We start from the raw sequence: 18,955 nt of genomic DNA, 5'->3' as shown, positions 1-18,955 counted from the left end.
TTTATATTTATTCTTGGTTCCAAAAGCACCTAGAGGCATTATAGCTTTGAGAAATCTGCTTCAGTTTTGCTAGGCTATTGACAACCAGTTGCTCTTCTATCAACCATGAGAACACTTAATCATCCGATCATGTTGGGTAAAGCAGTTTAACCCAGCAAAGTCTGAACCCACATGATATACTTGAATGAAGGGAAAAGTCAGTCCACATAACATGTGTCCTTACATGTCTATGGCGACTTTTACAGTTCACTTCACTAACTGACTTATAATAGTTACCTATACTGTCTTGACAATCTGAGGCCTAATACATATACAAGTTCAGTCATATATTCCCCTCACTTACCACACTCAATTCACCCAAAAGAAGACGTAACCATAGCATTTGCTGAATCTAGGGGAAGGTCATCATTTCCTTGTGGGAGCTAAGTACTACATTCCTATCTATTATAGACGAGAGTATTTGACCATTGAGGAGTTCAGTGTTGTGCACAGAGTGTGAAGTTAGGAGGAACACTGGTTCTAGGAGGGGCTTGCTTTTCTCCTACTGGCTTCATTGCAGCTCAAGTGCTGATCCTTTCAAATGGATGCCTGAGTGGAGGGGAGGGAACAGCGAGTGCTTGATAGTTAGGCCCAACCCCGGGTTAAATCTACCCGGGCTTCGTGCTCTGTGGTCTGTGTGATTTTTAAATGCCCCTTGAGACGTGTGGATTCTCATGACCTCTTCCAAGAACATGAGTGGTTTTATCATCTCTGCCATCTCTTGTCTTTTAGACGTCAGTAATCTTGGACCACTTCTTGGAGCAGAGAATTGAGTACCTTCCTCAAGTTCACGTTTACCCTCCACAGCTTTCTGCTAGTATCAACGAGGCTCAACATGTCTCATGAATGTCTTTCAAGCCTGGTGTTCTCTAACGAATTCTCCATGCCAATATTCTCCATTGTAGTAGAACAACTCTCATCAATGTGTTCGCATCTCTCCTCAATCTGTGCAGCCAGCTTTTCTGCTGGCTTCTCTTCGTGTCGCCCATACAGTCGACTTCTGCACTTCTGGGCAGGTCTGAAAGTACCTCGGAGCCTCACCAGTATGCTGATGATGGGCAGATCTTCCCATGTCTGATTTTCATTTTCTTGAAACTGACCCGTGATCTCAGGCCATTGGGCAGCAGCCGTATCTCGAACTTACACAGCTTCCCGAACAGTAGAACTAAACCAAACTCCACAGAGGGCTGCAGCCCCACCATGACACTGATCCACCCACAGAGCTCTGCCCAGTTACCTTGGATCCATCAGCCACAACAAGCCTTTCAGCACACACCAACGTTCCACCTGGAATCCAACTTGTAATTGCCATCACCAATGGTTGCTGCATCTTGACAGTGTTGGGGGAGGGGCTGCATCAGACTAGAGGATCCTAATTTAAAAGTGATTCACTCCATTAGCATCCCATGGTCCTTTTTTTCCTAACCTCTTTCCTTTAGTTCAGATCTCTATACTCAGTACAAACAGATGGAAGTGTGTCAATATTAAGTTTATGGTTACACATGTCTTTAAACTTTCTAACAGTTAACAGTACACAAAGACCTCACTATAGGAATCTTATGTTTGTGTAATACCCATTCACCCAGAATACATATCCGACTGTTTCTTTTCTGCTGAAACACCCACACTTTCAGAACATGGATCAAGTTTTTTCATGGGTGCTGAAATTCCTAGAAATGAAGCCAATCCCAATGTACACTTTACTGTCTGTCTCTTTTGCTCTTAGTAAAGTTTGGTAGAGCTAATTGTCTTTGTTATAGGAGTATGCCATTTATTCTCTACGTGGGGTTGAATAGGCCATTCATTCATATTTTTGGAAGACTAGTAAATATATATCATGGAATATGAATATACTTTACTCAAAATAGGCTTTTGGGTTAGGTCACGATTTGGTCTTATGAATCAATACTTATGAATATTATTGTACGCATCTGTTTTCTGAATACAAGTGTGCTGTGTATATGCAAGTAGCGATACTGAGTTGATGCATGCTGATTGTTCCTTGACATCCCTTTGAGTATTTTCTTTTGAATTATCATTGTTCCTTTGGATATATTTCAGCCTACCATACTCTTTGGTGTTTGTTTGTTTGTTTGATTTTTTGTTTCTTTGCTTGTTCTTTGTTTTGCAAACACATTAGTCAATGCATCTCTCTGTTTTCTTCAAATACAGAGTCATATAATCTAATTCACTAAGTATAGTGCTGAAAATCACCTTTGTTTTCCTGCTTCCCTCTCCCATCTTTAGGGTTTTGATGTCCTCCTTAAACACTTCTTTTCTATTCTCTGAAACTCATTGCTCTTCCTGCATTTCCAATGATGGTTTTCTTATTTCTGTTACTTGTTGCTACTTTCCTATTCAGGGTAGAATTCTCAATCTTTCTATTAGGATAAGTTTCAAACTGCTGAATTCTTTTAAGTTTTGCCAATCTGTGAAATTGTCTAGCTCTGCCGTTATTAGAAATGGCGGGCTTGTGGCATACGCTACCCTAGATTGCAGCTCTTTCTCATTCAGGATTTGGTCTATGTCCTGGCACTCCTTCCTGTCCTGAAGTATTTCTGTTGAAATATCAGCTGAAACCCCTCTGGAGTTTCTGTTGTGTCTAAGTTGCTTTCCTCTAGGTGTATTAAAAATCACTGGGTTGATCATGAACTTTAATGACTTGAATGATAATACCGCTGCTTGTAGGTCTATTGGGATTCCACATAATTTGGATGCTGTTTGCTCCTGGTTTCATATAGATGATTGTTTCTTGGCTTTCAGCAAGTTTCACTCTGTTTTTTCTACTAATATCTTTTCAGATTTTTTTTATATCATGCTTTTCCCTCTGAGACACTTATGAATCGTAGTCTTTCATGCTTTATCTTACCCCAGGATTCAACAGCAATATTTTCATTGGTTTTCACTTGCTTTTCTATGTCATCTTCTGATAGCGGTATTTCTGTTCTCCAGTGTTCACAGACATTCACGAGTCCCTATGCATTATCTAGTCTGCTTAGGACTGAATTAACCCTGCTATTATCTCATCCATTGAGTTTTCTGATTTTATTTAGCTCGTCCTAGAAGTTCTCTTCCCTTTTTCTGATATTCTGCCTTTTGTGATTCTGAGACACTGTTTTACTTTATTATTTCTCTCACCACCATTTTCAATAATTGCTCTGGTAGTGTTTTGCAATCTATTTATTTGAAAGCTATTTAGTTGGCCTTCAATGTCTTTGGAACTGAGAATGGTACTTCCTGTTTCTTTTACTATACTTCTTTATCTCTACTGGTCAAGTACTATCAGGTATCTAATGTAGATTTCTACTGCTTCATGAAGTGAAAATTATAGTCTCTTGGATGTACACAATTCCATGATATTTCTGTGAGGACAATTTTTCCTAGACATTGATGCCATGTCAGTTTCCTCTGTGTGTTGTCTTGTATATCTTTAATTGCTTATGATGCTTTTGTTGTGATGAACATACCATACCCTCGTGTTTTTTTATAACCTCATTTTTATTACACTTATGTCACATTTCTGAATTTTAACATGACACATCCTCTTGTGGAAATGAAGCATCTAAAAGTTTCAGCTCTGCAGGCAGTTTTATGTCATTTTGGAGTGTTTCCAGAAGAGCATCTTGACAGTGCACTTTTCCTTTCTATTTCCATGGGAATATCCCAATGTTACCAGTTGTTCCCAGAGCTTCTCTCTCTGCAGAAAAACCTGTGGAAACATATCTAAGGATGACATGCATCAGGACCTGCTAGCATTATCAAGCAGAACCACCTAGTTGTCCTCGGTGCCATACCATGTCAGTGTAATCCAAAATGTAGCATCTGCATTTGGGAGACAATGGTGAAGGAAATGCTTCATCTTCTCATGCTGTGCACCTAGAAAACTATTATTTGTTCTCTCATCCTTGTAGCTTTTGACCATGAAGGCAACCACAGAGCTGTCCCACATCCTCCACCTCATACCAATCCGTAATCACAATCCAGGCTAAGAATATAGCTGATCCTAAGGCTTTGGAAACTGATTTCAATCCCAAGGCCCCCTGGATCCCTCAGACCAGATTCATGATTTCTCTGATTGAGCCCCACATGTGCTCTATTGGCAAAATTCCAAATTGGTCCCTTGTCCTGCAGATATAGTGGATGTGACCATGAGACATTTTGATAAACTCAACTTTAAACACCAGGGTTGTTTCTTACTCACTGGTGTCCAAGGTCAGTTTCCTCTCTTGATAGGGTCAACCACAATCCACAACACACTCCACATCCCTGAGAAACAGCATGTGCCATCATCCATAACCTGATACCTCATTTTCTGCAGCCACTGCTAGCTCAAATTTGGCAGCTCGTTTCTTGTTCTCAGAATAAATTGTGGGGGTATTTTGTGCTAACTTCTTTGAGTTCTGTCAGCCAAGCATCTGCTGTGAACTCTTCTAACACTCAGCATACCACTTTCAATCCTATGTGTCCTGTCCACTTGAGAGTGTGCATCCAAGTAAAACAGAGTTTCACATTTGCTGCTCTATCACCAAAGGTCAGGTCCTGCATTGATATCCATTCTCTACTTTGCCTTCTCCTCCTTCCAGGTTTTCTGACGCCTAATTCTGTATTTGTAAGTAAGAGACCACCCTTCGGCAAGTGTCCTGAACCAAGGGCAGGGTGAGTGGATGTTTCTCTTCCTGCATACATGGGAGCTAGTGATCGTTGTTTGCACTAGTACGTTGCCAACTGGGCATTGATAAATCAACACTTTCCATATATAACTCACAGAAATGTGATTCTTGTTAATCTCTAATTTCTATACAGGCATGGTAGGAAGATTTGTCCAAATAATCCAGTTTTAATATTGTGTTGATTCCTCAGTTGCAGGCTTTCAAAATCTTAATAGAATTGATTTACATATTTTGGGATTTATATGAAAATGAAGTTAGTTTTTGAAACATACTAAATCTACTTACAAGCCAGACTTGTCAAATTCAGTTACCATTTTGTCAGCTCTAAGGGAAAAGTAGACAGATATAATGTAAAATAGCAGTCCAAAATAATGAAGGGAAAAGGTCAACTATTTACTGTTGATGACTCCAACACCAACAGGAACCATGAAATAACTATTGGAACCATGATATAACCCCCACCCTGAGTTTCCCTAGTGCATGTGGTAAACTTTCCTCCCAGTGACACATACTGGATGATGTTTTCATATCAAAAGGGTAACATTTCTCCTTAGGAAAACACAAGGAAAATGAAACAACATATTTATATATAGGCTTGGCTCCAAAAGCACCTAAGAGCATTATAGCTATGAGTAAACTGCTGCAGCTTTGTGAGGCTATTGAGAACCAGGTGCTCTTCTATCAACCATGAGAACGCTTTATCTTCTGATCATGTAGGATAATGAAACTTACAACAAAGTCTGCAACCTCATTATATACTGCACCTGTGGCTGGAATGAAGGGAAAAGATGGTCCACATAACATGTGTCCTTACATGTCTATGGCAAATGTTACAGTTCTATTCACTAACTAACATAATATTTACCTATACTGTCTTTAAAAACAGAGACCTAATACATATTCAAGTTCAGTCAAAGATTCCGCTCACTTACCACACTCCCTTCACCCCAAAGAAGACATAAACCCAGCATTTGCTGAATCTAGGTGAAGGTCATCTTTTTTTGTGTCAGCTAATTATTCAAATCCTATCTATTTTAGTCAAGACTATTTGACCATTGAGGTGTTCAGTGTTGTGCACAGAGTGTGAATTTGGAAGAATACTGGATCTAGGAGGGGCTTGCTATTCTCCAACTGGCTTCATTGCAGCTTAGTTGCTGATCTTTTGAAATGGATGCCTGAATGGAGGGTAGGGAAGGGCAAGTCCTTGACAGTTAGTCCCAACAATGGGTAAAAGTTAACCAGGGCTTCATGTTCTGTAGCCTGTGTGATTTTTAAACACCCCTTAGGACGTGTAGATTCTCACGACCTCTTCCAAGAACATGAGTAGTTTTATCATATCTGCCATCTCTTCTCTTTTAGACTGGAATCTTGGACCACTTCTTGGAGTGGAGAATTGAGTAACTTCCTCAAGTTAATGTTGGCCCTCCACAGGTTTCTGCTAGTATCAGAGAAACTAAACATGTCTCATGAATGTCTTTTGAGCCTGGTATTGTCTAAAGAAGTCTCCATGCCAGTATTCTCCATTGTAGCAGAACAACTCTCATCAGTGTATTCACATCTCTCCTCAATCCGTGCAGCCAAGTTTTCTGCTGGCTACTCTTCATGTCTCCCACAAAGCCAACTACTACATTACTGGGAAAATCTGAAAGTACCTCAAAGTCTAAACAGTAAGGTGATGTCAGGCAGACCTGCCACTGTCTCACTTTTCAATTTCTAGAAACTGACCCGTGATCTCAGGCCATTGGGTAGCAGCAGTATCTCGAACATACACAGCTTCCCGAACAATAGAACTAAGCCAAGTTCCACAGAGGATGGCAGCCCCTACATGACAGTGATCGACCCACAGAGCTCTGCCCAGTTACCTAGGATCCACCAGTCATAACAATCCTCGTGGAACACACCAACATTCCTCCTGGAATCCAACCGGTAACTGCCATCCCCAATGGTTGCTGCATCTTGTCAGTGTTGGGGGAGGGGCTGCATCAGACGACAGGTTCCTAAAATAAAAGTGATTCTCTCCATTAGCGTCCCATGGTCCTTTTGTTCCTACCCTCTATCCTTTGGTTCAGATCTCTATACACAGTACAAACGGAGGGCAATTTGTCCATTTTAAATTTGTTGTTCCACATGTCTTTAACCTTTCTAACAGTTAAGAGTAAACAAAGACCCCACAATTGCAATCATATGCTTGTGTAATATCAATTCACCCAGAATACATATACGTCTGTTGATTTTCTGCTGAAATTCCCACACTCTCAGTACATGGATCCTTTTGTTTCATGGGGGCTGAAATTCCTAGAAATGAAACCAATCACAATGTACACTTTACAGTCTGTCTCTTTTGCTATTAGTAGTGATTTGTAGAGCTACTTGTCTTTGTTATGGGCATATGCCATTTATTCTCTACCTGGGGTTGAATAGGCCATTCATTCATCCTGTTGGAAGACTAGTAAATCTATATTATGGAATTTGAATCGATTTTATTCAAAGTAGGCATTTGGGTTAGGTCACGATGTGCTCTTATGAATTAATATTTATGAATATTATTGCACACATCAGTTTTCTACATACAAGTGTGTTGAATACATGCAAGCAGTGATACTGGGTCGCTGTGTGCTGAATAATCCTTGACATCCCTTTGAGTATTTATTTTTTTAATTTTCTTGATTCCTTTTGTTATATGTCAGACAACCATACTCTTTGGTGTTTGTTTCTTCATTTGATTGTTTCTTTGTTTGTTTGTTCTTTGTTTTGCAAACACATTAAGCCACTCAACTCTCCGTTTGCTTCAAACAGAGAGTCATATTAGCTGTTTCACTTAGTAGAGTGCTGAAATTCCCTGTTTTCCTGCTTCCCTCTCTCATCTGTTGGATATTGAAGTCCTCCTTGCCTTCTTCTGGTTTATTCATTTCAACTCATTGCTCTTCTTGCATTTCCAAAATGGTTTTCTTCTTTCCATTTCATCTTGCTACTTTACTCTTCCGTGTAGTATTCTCAATCTTTCTTTTAGGATAGGATTCGATCTGCTGACTCCTTTTACGTTTTGCTGGTCTGTGAAATTGTCTAGCTCTGCCATTATCAGAAATGGCGCTCTTGTGGCATAGGCTACCCTAGACTGCAGCTTTTTCTGATTCAGGATTTGGTCTATGTCTTAGCACTCCTTCCTGTCCTGCAGTATTTCTGTCGAGGTATCAGCTGAAACCCCTCTGGAGGTTCTGTTATGACTAAGTTGCTTTCCTCTAGGTGCATTTAAAATCACTGGGTTAATCATGAAATTTGATGATTTGAATGATAATACAGCTGCTTGTATGTCTATTGGAGTTCCACATAATTTGGATGCTGTTTGCTCCTGGTTTCGTATAGATGATTGTTTCTTGGCTTTCAGAAAGTTTCAGTTTGACTTTTCTACTAATATCTTTTCAGAGTTTTTTTTTTTTTATATCTAGCTTTTCCCTCTGGGACTCTTATGAATCCTAGTCTTTCATGCTTTGTCTTATCTCAGGACTCAACACAATATTTGCAGTGGTTTTCACTTGCTTTTCTATGTCATCTTCTGATAGAGGGATTTCTGTTTCCCTGTGTTCACAGATATTCACAAGTCCCTCTGCATTATCTAGTCTGCTTAGGACTGACTATAGCCCTGTTATTATCTCATGCATTGAGTTTTCTGATTTCATTTGGCTCGTCTTAGAGGTTCTCTTCCCTTTTTCTGATATTTTGCCCTTTGTGATTTTGAGACACTGTTGTACATTATTGTTTCCCTCACCTCAGTTTTCAATAATTGCTCTGGTAGTGTTTCACAATCTAGTTGTTTGAAAGCTATTTTTTGGGCCTTCAATGTCTTTGGAACTGAGAATGGTACTTCCAGTTTCTTTTACTATACTTCTTTATCTCTACAGGTCAAGGACTATCAGATATCTAATATAGACTTGTAGGGCTTGGTTAAGTGGAAGTTTTAGTCTCTTGGGTGTACGCAATTCCATGATATTTCTGTGAGGACAATTTTTCCTATACATTGATGCCATGTCATTTTCCTGTGTGTGTTGACTGGTATATCTCTAATTGCTGGTGATACATTTGTTGTGATGAACACACCATACTCTCATCATTCAGAATAATCTCATTTTTATTACACTTATGTCACTTTTCTGAAAGTGCACAGGACCATTCCTCTTGTGGAAATGGAGCATCTAAATGTTTTCAGCTCTGCAGGCTGTTGTATGTCATTTTGGACTGTTTTAAAAACAGCATATTGTCAGTGCACTTGTCCTTTCTATTTCTATGGGAATGTCCCAATGTGACCAGTTATTCCCAGAGCTTCTCTGTCTACAGAAAAACTTCTGGAAAAATATCTAAGGATGTCATGCATCAGGGCCTGCTGCCATTATCATGCAGCCCCACATAGTTTTCCTCGGTGCTGTACCATGTCAGTACCATCCAAATTGTAGCATCTACATTTGGTAGATAATGGTGAAGGAAATGCTTCATCTTCTCACGCTGCGGACCTAGACCACTATTCTTTGTTCTCTCATCCTTGTGCCTTGGGACCACGAAGGCAACCACACAGCTGTCCTGAATCCTCTGCCTCATACCAAACCGTAATCCCAGTCCAGGCTAAGAATTTAGCTGATCCTAAGTCTTTGGAAACTGATTTCAACCCCAAGGCCCCCTGGATCTCTCAGTCCAGATGCATGATTTCTCTGATTGAGCCCCACTTGTGCTCTATTGGCAAAAGGCCAAATTGGTCCCTGGGCCTGCAGATGCAGTGGTTGTGGCCATGGGACATTTCGATAAACAACTTTGCACGCCAGGGTGGTTGCTTTCTCATTGGGGTCCAAGCTTTGTTTCCTAATTGGTAGGGCAAAACACAATCCACAACACACTCCAGATTCCTGAGACTCAGAGTGTGCCATCATCGATAGCCCTATACCACATTTTCCGCAGCCACTGCGAGCTCAAATTTGGCAGCTCGGATCTTGGTCTCAGAATCAATTGTGGGGATATTTTGTGCTGATTTCTTTGAGTTCTGTCAGCCAAGCATCTGCTGTGCACTCTTCTAACACTCAGTGCATTGCTTTCAATCCCATGTCTCCTGTCCGCTTGAGAGTGTGCGTCCAAGTGAAACAAAGTTTCACCTTTGCTGTTTCATCAACAGACGTCAGGTACGGCACTGATTTCCATTATCTACTTTGCCTTCTCCTACTTCCAGGTTTTCTGAGGCTTCATTCTGTTTTCGCAAGTAAAGGAACACTCTATGGCAAGTGTCCTGAACTAAGGGCTTGGTGAGTGTTTGTTTATCTTGCTGTGTACTTGCGAGTGAGTGAGCGTAGGTTGCACTTGTACCCTGCCAACTGGGCATTGATAAATCAACACTTTCCATATATAACTCACAGAAATGTGATTCATATTTATCTTTTTTCTATACAGCCATAGTGGGAGGGTTTTTCCAAAGAATCCAGTTTTGACATTGTGTTGATACCTCAGTTGCAGACTTTCAAAATGTTAATAGAATTGATTTACATATTTTGGGATTTATATAAAAATGAAGTTAGTTTTTGAAACATACTAAATCTACTTACAGGCAGACTTGTCAAATTCAGGTACCATTTTGTCAGCTCTAAGGGAAAAATAGACAGATAGAATGTAAAATAGCAGTCCAAACTGATGAAGGGGATAGGTTAACCCTTTACTGTTGATACCTATATCACCAACAGGAACCACGAAATAACTATTGGAACCATGATATAACCCCCAACCTGGGTTTCCCTTGTGCAAAAGGGGCCCTTTCCTCCCAATGACACATACTGGCCAATGTTGTCATTTCAAGGGGTAACATTTCTCTCTAGGAAATCACAAGGAAACCGAAAGAAGATATTTATATGTGGGCTTTGATCCTAAAGCACATAGAGGCATTATAGCTATGAGAAAACTGCTGCAGCTTTGCTAAGCTATTGAGAACCAGGTGTTCTTCTATCAACCATGAGAATACTTAATTGTCTGATCATGTTGGGTAAAGCAGTTTAACCAAACAATGTCTACACCCACATGATATACTGCACCCGGGGCTTGAATGAATGGAAAAAACGATCCACATAACATGTGTCCTTACATGTCTATGGTGACTTTTTCAGTTCAATTCACTAACTGACTTATAATAATTTCCTATACTGTCATAAAAACTGAGGCCTAATACATATTCAAGTTCAGTCAAAATTTCCCCTCACTTACCACACTCCCTTCACCCCAAAGAAGACGTAACCACAGCATATGCTGAATCTAGGGGAAGGTCATCATTTTTTTGTGTGAGCTAAGTATTCAATTCCTATCTTTTTTAGTCAAGAGCATTTGACCTTTAAGGAATTCACTGTTCTTCACAGAGTGTGAAGGTGGAGGAACTCTGTTTCTAGGAGGGGCTTGCTCTTCTCCTACTGACTTAATTGCAGCTCAGGTGCTGATCCTTTGAAAAAGATGCCTGAGTGTAGGGTAGGGAACAGCAAATGCTTGATAGGTAGGCCCAACCCCAGGTAAAAGATTACCAGGGCTTCGTGCTCTGTGGTCTGTGTGATTTTTAAATGCCCCTTGGGACGTGTGGATTCTCAGGACCTCTTCCACGAACATGAGTGGTTTTATCATCTCTGCCGTCTCTTGTCTTTTAGACGTCAGTAATCTTGGACCACTTCTTGGAGCAGAGAATTGAGTACCTTCCTCAAGTTCACGTTGACCCTCCACAGGTTTCTGCTAGTATCAGCGAGGCTCAACATGTCTTATGAATGTCTTTTGAGCCTGGTATGGTGTAAAGAATTCTCCATGCCAGTATTCTCCATTGTAGCAGAACAACTCTCATCAATGTATTCACATCTCTCCTCAATCTGTGCAGCCAGCTTTTCTGCCAGCTTCTCTTCATGTCTCCCGTAAATTCGACTTCTACAGGACTGGGCATATCTGAAAGTACATCAGAACCTCACCGGTAGGTTAATGACAGGCAGATCTTCTACTCTCTGCCCTTTCAGGTTCTGCAAACTGACCCGTGAACTCAGGCCATTGGGGAGTAGCAGTATCTCGAACTCACAGCTTACTGAACAAGAGTCCTAAGCCAAACTCCACAGAGGGCGGCATCCCCTCTATGTCACTGATCCACCCTTATGGCTCTGCCCAGTTACCTTGGATTCACCAGCCACAACAAGCCTCATGGAACACAACAACATTCCACTTGGAATCCAAATGGTAACTGCCATCCCCAATGTTTGCTGCATCTTGTCAGTGTTGGGGGAGGGGCTGCTTCCTAAGCTAAATATGATTCTCTCCATTAGCGTCCCTTACTCCTTTTTTTCTTCTCTCTTTCCTTTTGTTCGTATCTCTATACACAGTACAATGGAGGGAATTGTGTCCATGTTAAATTTATATTTTCACACGTCTTTGTCCTTTCTACTATTTAACAGTACCCAAAGACCCACTATGAGAATCTTATGTTTGTTTAATATCCATTCACCCAGAATACATATCCATCTGTTTCTTTTCTGCAGAAACACCCACACTCTCATAAAATGGATCATTTTGTTTAATTGAGCCTGAATTTCAGAGAATTGAAACCAATCCCAATGTATACTTTACTGTCTCTTGCTCTTGGTACAGTTTTGTAGAGCTACTGCCTTTGTTATAGGCATATGCCATTTATTCTCTTCATAAGGTTGAATATGTCATTTGTTCCTCATGTTGGAAGGCTTGTAAGTCTATGTCACGGACCTTGAATCCATTTTATTCAAAATAGGCATTTGATCTAGGTAACGTTGTGCTCTTATGAAACAATATTTATGAATATTAATGCATGCATCTGTTTTCTGAATACAAGTGTGTTGAGTACATGCAAGCAATGATACTGTGTCGATGCATGCTGAATGATCCTTGATATCACTTTGAGTATTTTCTTTTGAATTATCCTGGTTCCTTTGGTTATATGTCAGTCAACCGTACTCTTTTGGTGTTTGATTCTTTGTGGGGTTTTTTTGCTTGCTTTTTGTTTGTTTTGCAAACACATGATGTCATGCATCTCTCCGTTTGCTTCAGAGAGTCATATATGCTGATTCACATAGTTAAGTGTTGAAAATCACCTGTTTTCCTGCTTCCCTCTCCCATCTTTAGGATTTTGATATCCTCTTTGCCTACTTCTTGTTTATTCTTTGCAACTCATTGCACTTCTTTCATTTCCAGTGATGGTTTTCTTATTTCCAGATCATCTTGCCTGTTTTTGATTCAGGGCAGCATTCTCAATCTTACTTTTAAGATAAGTTTTGAACTGCTGAATTCTTTTATGTTTTGCTGGTCTGTGAATTTCTCTACTTCTGCCATTATTTTAAAGGGTGGTCTTGTGGCATAGGCTACGCTAGATTGCAGCTTTTTCTCATTCAGGATTTGATCTATTTCTTGGCACTCCTTCCTGTCCTTCAATGTTTCTGTTGGGATATCAGCTGAAACCCCTCTTGAAGTTCTGTTGTGACTAAGTTGCTTTACTCTAGGTGTATTTAAAATCATTGGGTTGATCATGAAATTTGATGATTTCAATGATAATACAGATGCTTGAAAGTCTATTGGAATTCCACCTGCTTTTGAAACTGTTTGCTTCCTGACTTCGTATAGATGATTGTTTCTTGGCTTTCAGCAAATTTCAGTCTGATATTTTTCGAATAACTTTTCATCCCTTTTTTTGTTTTTTTTTTCTTTTATCATCTTTCTTTTTCATCTGGGAATCCTATATGTCCTAACCTTGCATTCTTTGTCTTTTCCCAGTTTTCAACAGCAATGTTTGCATTGGTTATCTCTTGCATTTATATGTCATCTTTTTACTGACAGTTTATTGTTCTCGTGTCTTCTCAAACACTTTTAAGTCCCTCTTCATTATCTAGTCTGCCAATTCCTGTCTTTAGCCATGCTATTATCTCATCCATTAAATTTTCTTTTTGTTTTTAACTTTTTATTGATTCATAATCACTTTACAATTTTGTTTCAAATTCCAGTGTAGAGCACCGTTTTTCTCTTATGCATGTGCATATATACATTCATTGTCACTTCTCTTCTTTGTTAGCCAGCAAAAAATCTTGTATATATTTCCCTGTGCTACACAGTAGAGTCTTGTGTATATTTTCTACATTTTGATATCCCAGTCCTTTCCCACCCCCATTCCCCTTTGACTAGAAATTTTTATTCTATGTCAATGAGCCTGTCTCTGTTTTATATATATATATATATATATATTTCCACATAAAAGTGATCTCATATGGTATTTTTCTTTTTCTTTCTGGCTTAATCCGCTCAGAATAGTATTCTCCAGTAACCCATGTTGCTTCAATTGTCATTATGTTGTCAGATTTTATGTCTGAATAGTTTTCCATTTTACAAATATATCATATCTGCTTTATCCAGTTATCTGTTGATTGACGTTTAGGCTCTTCCTATGTCTTGGCTATGGTAAATAGTTCTGCTATGATCATTGGGGTGCAAGTGTCATTTTGAAGTAGGGTTCCTTCTGTATATATGCCCAAGTGTGTTACCCTGGGTCATATGGTAAATCTAATCCTAATCTTTTTAGGAATCTCCATACTGTGTTCCACAGTGGCTGCACCAAACTGCATTCTCTCCAGCAGTGTAGGAGGGTTCCCTTTTCTCCACAGCCTCTCCAGCATTTGTCATTTGTGGACTTTTGAATGATGGCCATTCTGACTTGTTTGGGGTGATACCTCATTTTAGTTTTGATTTTCATTTCTCTGATAATTTGTGATATTGAGCTTTTTTTCATGTGCCTATTGATCATTTGCATGCCTTCCGTGGAGAATTGCTTATTTGGGTCTCCTATCCATTTTGGATTGGGTTGTATGTTTTTATTCTTATTAAATTGTGTGAGATGCTTATATATTCTGCAGAGCAAGCATTTCTCAATTTCATCTGCAAAAATTTTTTCCCATTCCCTAGGTTGTCATTTTCTTTTACTTATGGTTTTTTTGCTGTGCTGAAGCTTGTAAATTTTATTAGGTACCATTTATTTTTTCATTTATTTCTATTGTTTGGGTTGACGGTTCTAGGAGAATATTTTTGAGATGTATGTCAGATAATGTTTTGCCTATATTTTCCTCTAGGAGGCTAATTGTATCGTGTCTTATATTTAAGTCTTTGATTCATTTTGAGTTTATTTTTTTGTGTGGTGTAAGGGAGTGTTCTAGCTTCATTGCTTTACATGCTGCTGTCCAGTTTTAACAACCCCATTTGCTGAAGAGACTCTCTTGTTTCCACTGAATATTCTTGCCTCCTTGGTTGAAGATTAGTAGACCAAATGTTTGTGGGTTCATTTCACGGCTCTCTATTCTGTTCCAATGTTCCATATGTCTGTTTTTGTAACAATACCATGCTATCTTGATTAGTGTACCTCTGTAGTATTGTCTGAAGTCTCAGAGAGTTATTCCTCCAGCCTCTTTTCTTTTCTTCAGCAATGCTTTGGCAATTCTAGGTCTTTTGTGGTTCCATATAATTTCTTATTTGAATTTAATAGATGCAGAAAAAGCATTTGATAAAATTCAGTGCCAATTTATGATAAAAATTCTCACCAAAGTGGGCTGATAGGGAACATATCTCAACATGATAAAAGCTATTTATGACAAACCTACAGCCAGCATAGAACTCAATGATGAAATGCTGAAAATCTTCCTACTAAAATCTGGGAAAAGGCAAGGTTGTCCACTCTCCCCATTTCTATTCAACATAAACTTGGAAGTCCTAGCCACTGCACTGAGTCAAGAAAAATAAATAAAAGAGATCCAAATTGGAAAAGAAGCAGAAGGAGATAAAGATCCCTGTGCTATACAGAAGAAATTTGGTTTTTTCAATCCAGTTTTTATATATAGTGGTCCACATTTGCAAATCACAAACTCCCAAATTTATCCCTTCCCACTTGCTTTCCCCCAGTAACCATAAGAATATTTAGTTTGTTTGCAAGTCTCTTTCTACTTTGTAGATGAGTTCATTACTGTGTTCCTTGTCTTTCATTTCTTAGATTTCACATATAAGTGATACCATATATTTTCTTTCTCTTTCTGGCTTCCTTCACTTAAGAATGATGATCTCTAGATCCATCCATGTTATGATTTTGTTCTTTTTATGGCTGAATAGTATTCCATTGTATAAATATATACAATGGAATACTTCTTTATAGTGTCATATGTCAATGAACATTTAGGTTGTTTCCACATCTTGGCTATTGTATATTTTGCTGTTATGGACATTGGGGTGCATGTATCTTTCCAATTTAGAGTTCCCTCTTGATACATGCCCAGGAGTTGGATTGCTAGATCATATGCTTGGTGTAGCCATTATGGAAAACATTATGGATATGTCTCAAAAAACTAAAAATAGACTTACCACATGATCCACTCCTGGGCATATCTATTTCTTAATGATCTGAGTATAATTTATAGAAATCATGTCTCAAATTCAGTGACTATTTTTTAAGATATAGATTTTCTCTTATGCAATCACAATATATTTATCAAAATCAGGATAATTAATACTGATTCAGTATTATTATGTATGCCACATTTCATATTCAAATTGTACCAGCTGTTCTAATCATGTTCTTCTTAATAATTTTTTTCTTGTTCCAAGTGCATTCCAGATATTTGTGGGAAGGTTTTCAGTTTTTCACCATTGAGTATTGTGCTGGCTGTAGGTTTGTCAAAAATAGCTTTTATTAAACAAGGTTATGTAAATTTTATTATGAGTTGTTCTACTTCTGTGAAATATGTCCTGAGTAAATCGATAGGGATCATCTTAAATATGTAGATTGCCTTGGGCATATGACCATTTCAACAATATTGATTCTTCCAATCCAGGAGCATGGGATATCTTTCCATTTTTTTAAGTCTTATTTAATTTCCTTCATCAGTGTTTTATAGTTTTCTGTGTAGAAGTCTTTCACTTCCTTGGTTAGATTTACTCCTAGGTATTTTATTACTTTGGGGGTTATTTTAAAGGGGATTGATTCTTTATTGTTTTTCTGTTGATTCATCATTAGTGTAAAGAAATGAAATTTATTTTTGAATGCTAATCTTGTAACCTGCTACCTTGCCAAATTCTGCGATTATTTCTAGTAGTTTTTGGGTTTTCTATATATAATATCATGTCATCTGCATATGGTGACAATTTTACCTCTTCTTTTCCAATTTGGATCCCCTTTATTTCTCTCTCCTGCCTGATTTCTGTGGCTAGGACTTTCAAGACTATGTTGAATAGGAGTGGTGATAGTGGGTAACCGTGTCTTGTTCCATATTTTAGTGGGAAGATTTTGAGTTTTTCACCACTGAGTACTATGCTGGCTGTAGGATGTGTAGAAGTATTTTTGATTTAGCGTTCCCTTTGGACAATTGCCCAGGAGTGGGATTGTTGCATCATAAGTTATTTGTATTTTTAGGCTTTATAGGAATCTCCATACTGTTTTCCACAATGGCTGCGCCAAACTGCATTGACACCAACAGTGTATTAGGGTGCCCTTTTCTCCACACCCCCTACAACATTTTTCATTTGTAGACTTTTGAATGATGGCCATTCTGACTAGTGTGAGATAATATCTCATTGTAGTTTTGAGTTACATTTCTCTGATAATTAGTGATTTTACGTATTTTTTCATGAGCCTATTGGGCATTTATATGTCTTCATTGGAGAATTGCTTGTTTAGGTCTTCTGCTCATTTTGGGATTGAATTGTTTGTTTTTCTTATTAAGTCATATGAGCTGTTTATATATTCTGGAGACCAAGCCATTCAGTTTCATCTTTTGCAAATATTTTCTCCCATTCCATAGGTTGCCGATTTGTTTTGTTTATGGTTTTCTTTGCTGTGCAAAAGCTTGTAAGTTTAATTATATCCCACTTGCTTAGTTTTGCTTATATTTCTATTGTTTGGGTTGACTGCCCTAGTAGAACATTGTTGAGATGCATGTGAGATAATGTTTTGCCTATGATTACTTCTAGGAAGTTTATTGTGTCTTGTCTTATGTTTTAGTCTTTAATCCATTTTGTATTTATTTTTGTTTATGGTGTAAGGTAGTAATCTAAATTCATTGATTTACATGCTGCTCTCCAGTTTCTCCAACACCATTTGCTGAAAAGACTCTGTTTATTCCATTTTATGTTCTTGCCACCTTTGTTGAAGTTTAATTGACCAAAATTTTCTGGGTTTATTTCTGGGCTTTCTATCCTGTTCCATTGATCCATATTTCTGTTTTTGTACTACTACTATGCTGTTTTGATTACTGTAGCTTGTAGTATTTTCTGAAATCTGGGAGGGTTATTTCTCCAGCCTTATTCTTTTTCTTCAGCTATGCTTTGGCAAATTTGTGTCTTTTGTGATTCCATATAAAGTTTAATATGATTTGTTCTATTTCTGTGCAGTAAGTCCTAGTTAATTTAATACAGGTTGCATTCAATCTGTAAATTGCCTTGGGCAGTATGACCATTTTAACAATATTTTTCTTCCAATCCAGGTGCATGGGATATCTTTCCATTTTTTCAGGTTTTCTTTAATCTCCTTAATCAAAGTTTCATTGTCCTTCATTTATAAAACTTTCACCTCCTTGATTAAATTTATTATTAGATATTTTATTACTTTGGGTGCTATTTTAAAAGGGAGTGTTTCTTTACATTCTTTTCCTGATGATTCATTATTAGTATAAAGAAATGCAACCGATTCTTGTCCATTAACCTTGTATCTGCTACCTTGCCAAATTCTTTTATTAGTTTTAGAAGTTTTGTGTGAAACTTCCAAATTTTTCTGTATACAGTATCATGTCATCTGCATATGGTCACAATTGTAACTCTTCCTTTTCCTATTTGGATCCCTTTTATTTCTTTTTTCTTACCTGATTGCTGTGGATAGGGCTTCCAAGAATATATTGAATACAAGTGGTGAGAGTGACAACCTTGTCCTTTATGAAGATTATACTGTATAACACAGGAAATTATATACAAGATCTTGTGGAAGCTCACAGCAAAAAAACAATGTGACAATGAATATATGTATGTTCATGTACAACTGAAAAATTTTGCTCTAAACTGGAATGTGACACAACATTGTAAATTGATTATACCTCAATTTTAAAAAGTTAAAGAAAATGTTTTATTGTGTTGAGATATGTTCCATCTATAACCACTTTGGTAATGTGTTTTATCATAAATTAGTGTTGAATTTTATCAAATGATTTTTCTGCATC

General features: G+C 38.2%; 1 long non-coding RNA gene across 2 annotated transcripts in view; it reads right to left on the bottom strand.

Moving 5' to 3' along the window:
- Window positions 1-3,620: 3,620 nt before the first annotated feature.
- Window positions 3,621-18,955, bottom strand: part of LOC116279024 (uncharacterized) — a 102,122-nt gene continuing 86,787 nt past the window's right edge. Inside the window, exons 3-5 of one of the 2 annotated variants that reach the window (XR_012067088.1) lie at window positions 10,289-10,326; window positions 6,572-6,706; window positions 3,621-3,748 (exon numbers count right to left, since the gene is read on the bottom strand). This is a non-coding gene — a long non-coding RNA (uncharacterized lncRNA). Of the gene's footprint in view, window positions 3,749-6,486; window positions 6,707-10,288; window positions 10,327-18,955 lie in introns of those variants that run through there. The other variant, XR_012067087.1, reaches the window with a different exon arrangement.

This window comes from Vicugna pacos, chromosome 35 (genome assembly GCF_048564905.1).
Source record: "Vicugna pacos chromosome 35, VicPac4, whole genome shotgun sequence".
In the NCBI taxonomy this organism is placed as follows: Eukaryota; Metazoa; Chordata; class Mammalia; order Artiodactyla; family Camelidae; genus Vicugna; species Vicugna pacos.
The sequence above is the reverse complement of the archived record's forward strand: the minus strand, read 5'-3'. Positions and strand labels throughout refer to the sequence as shown.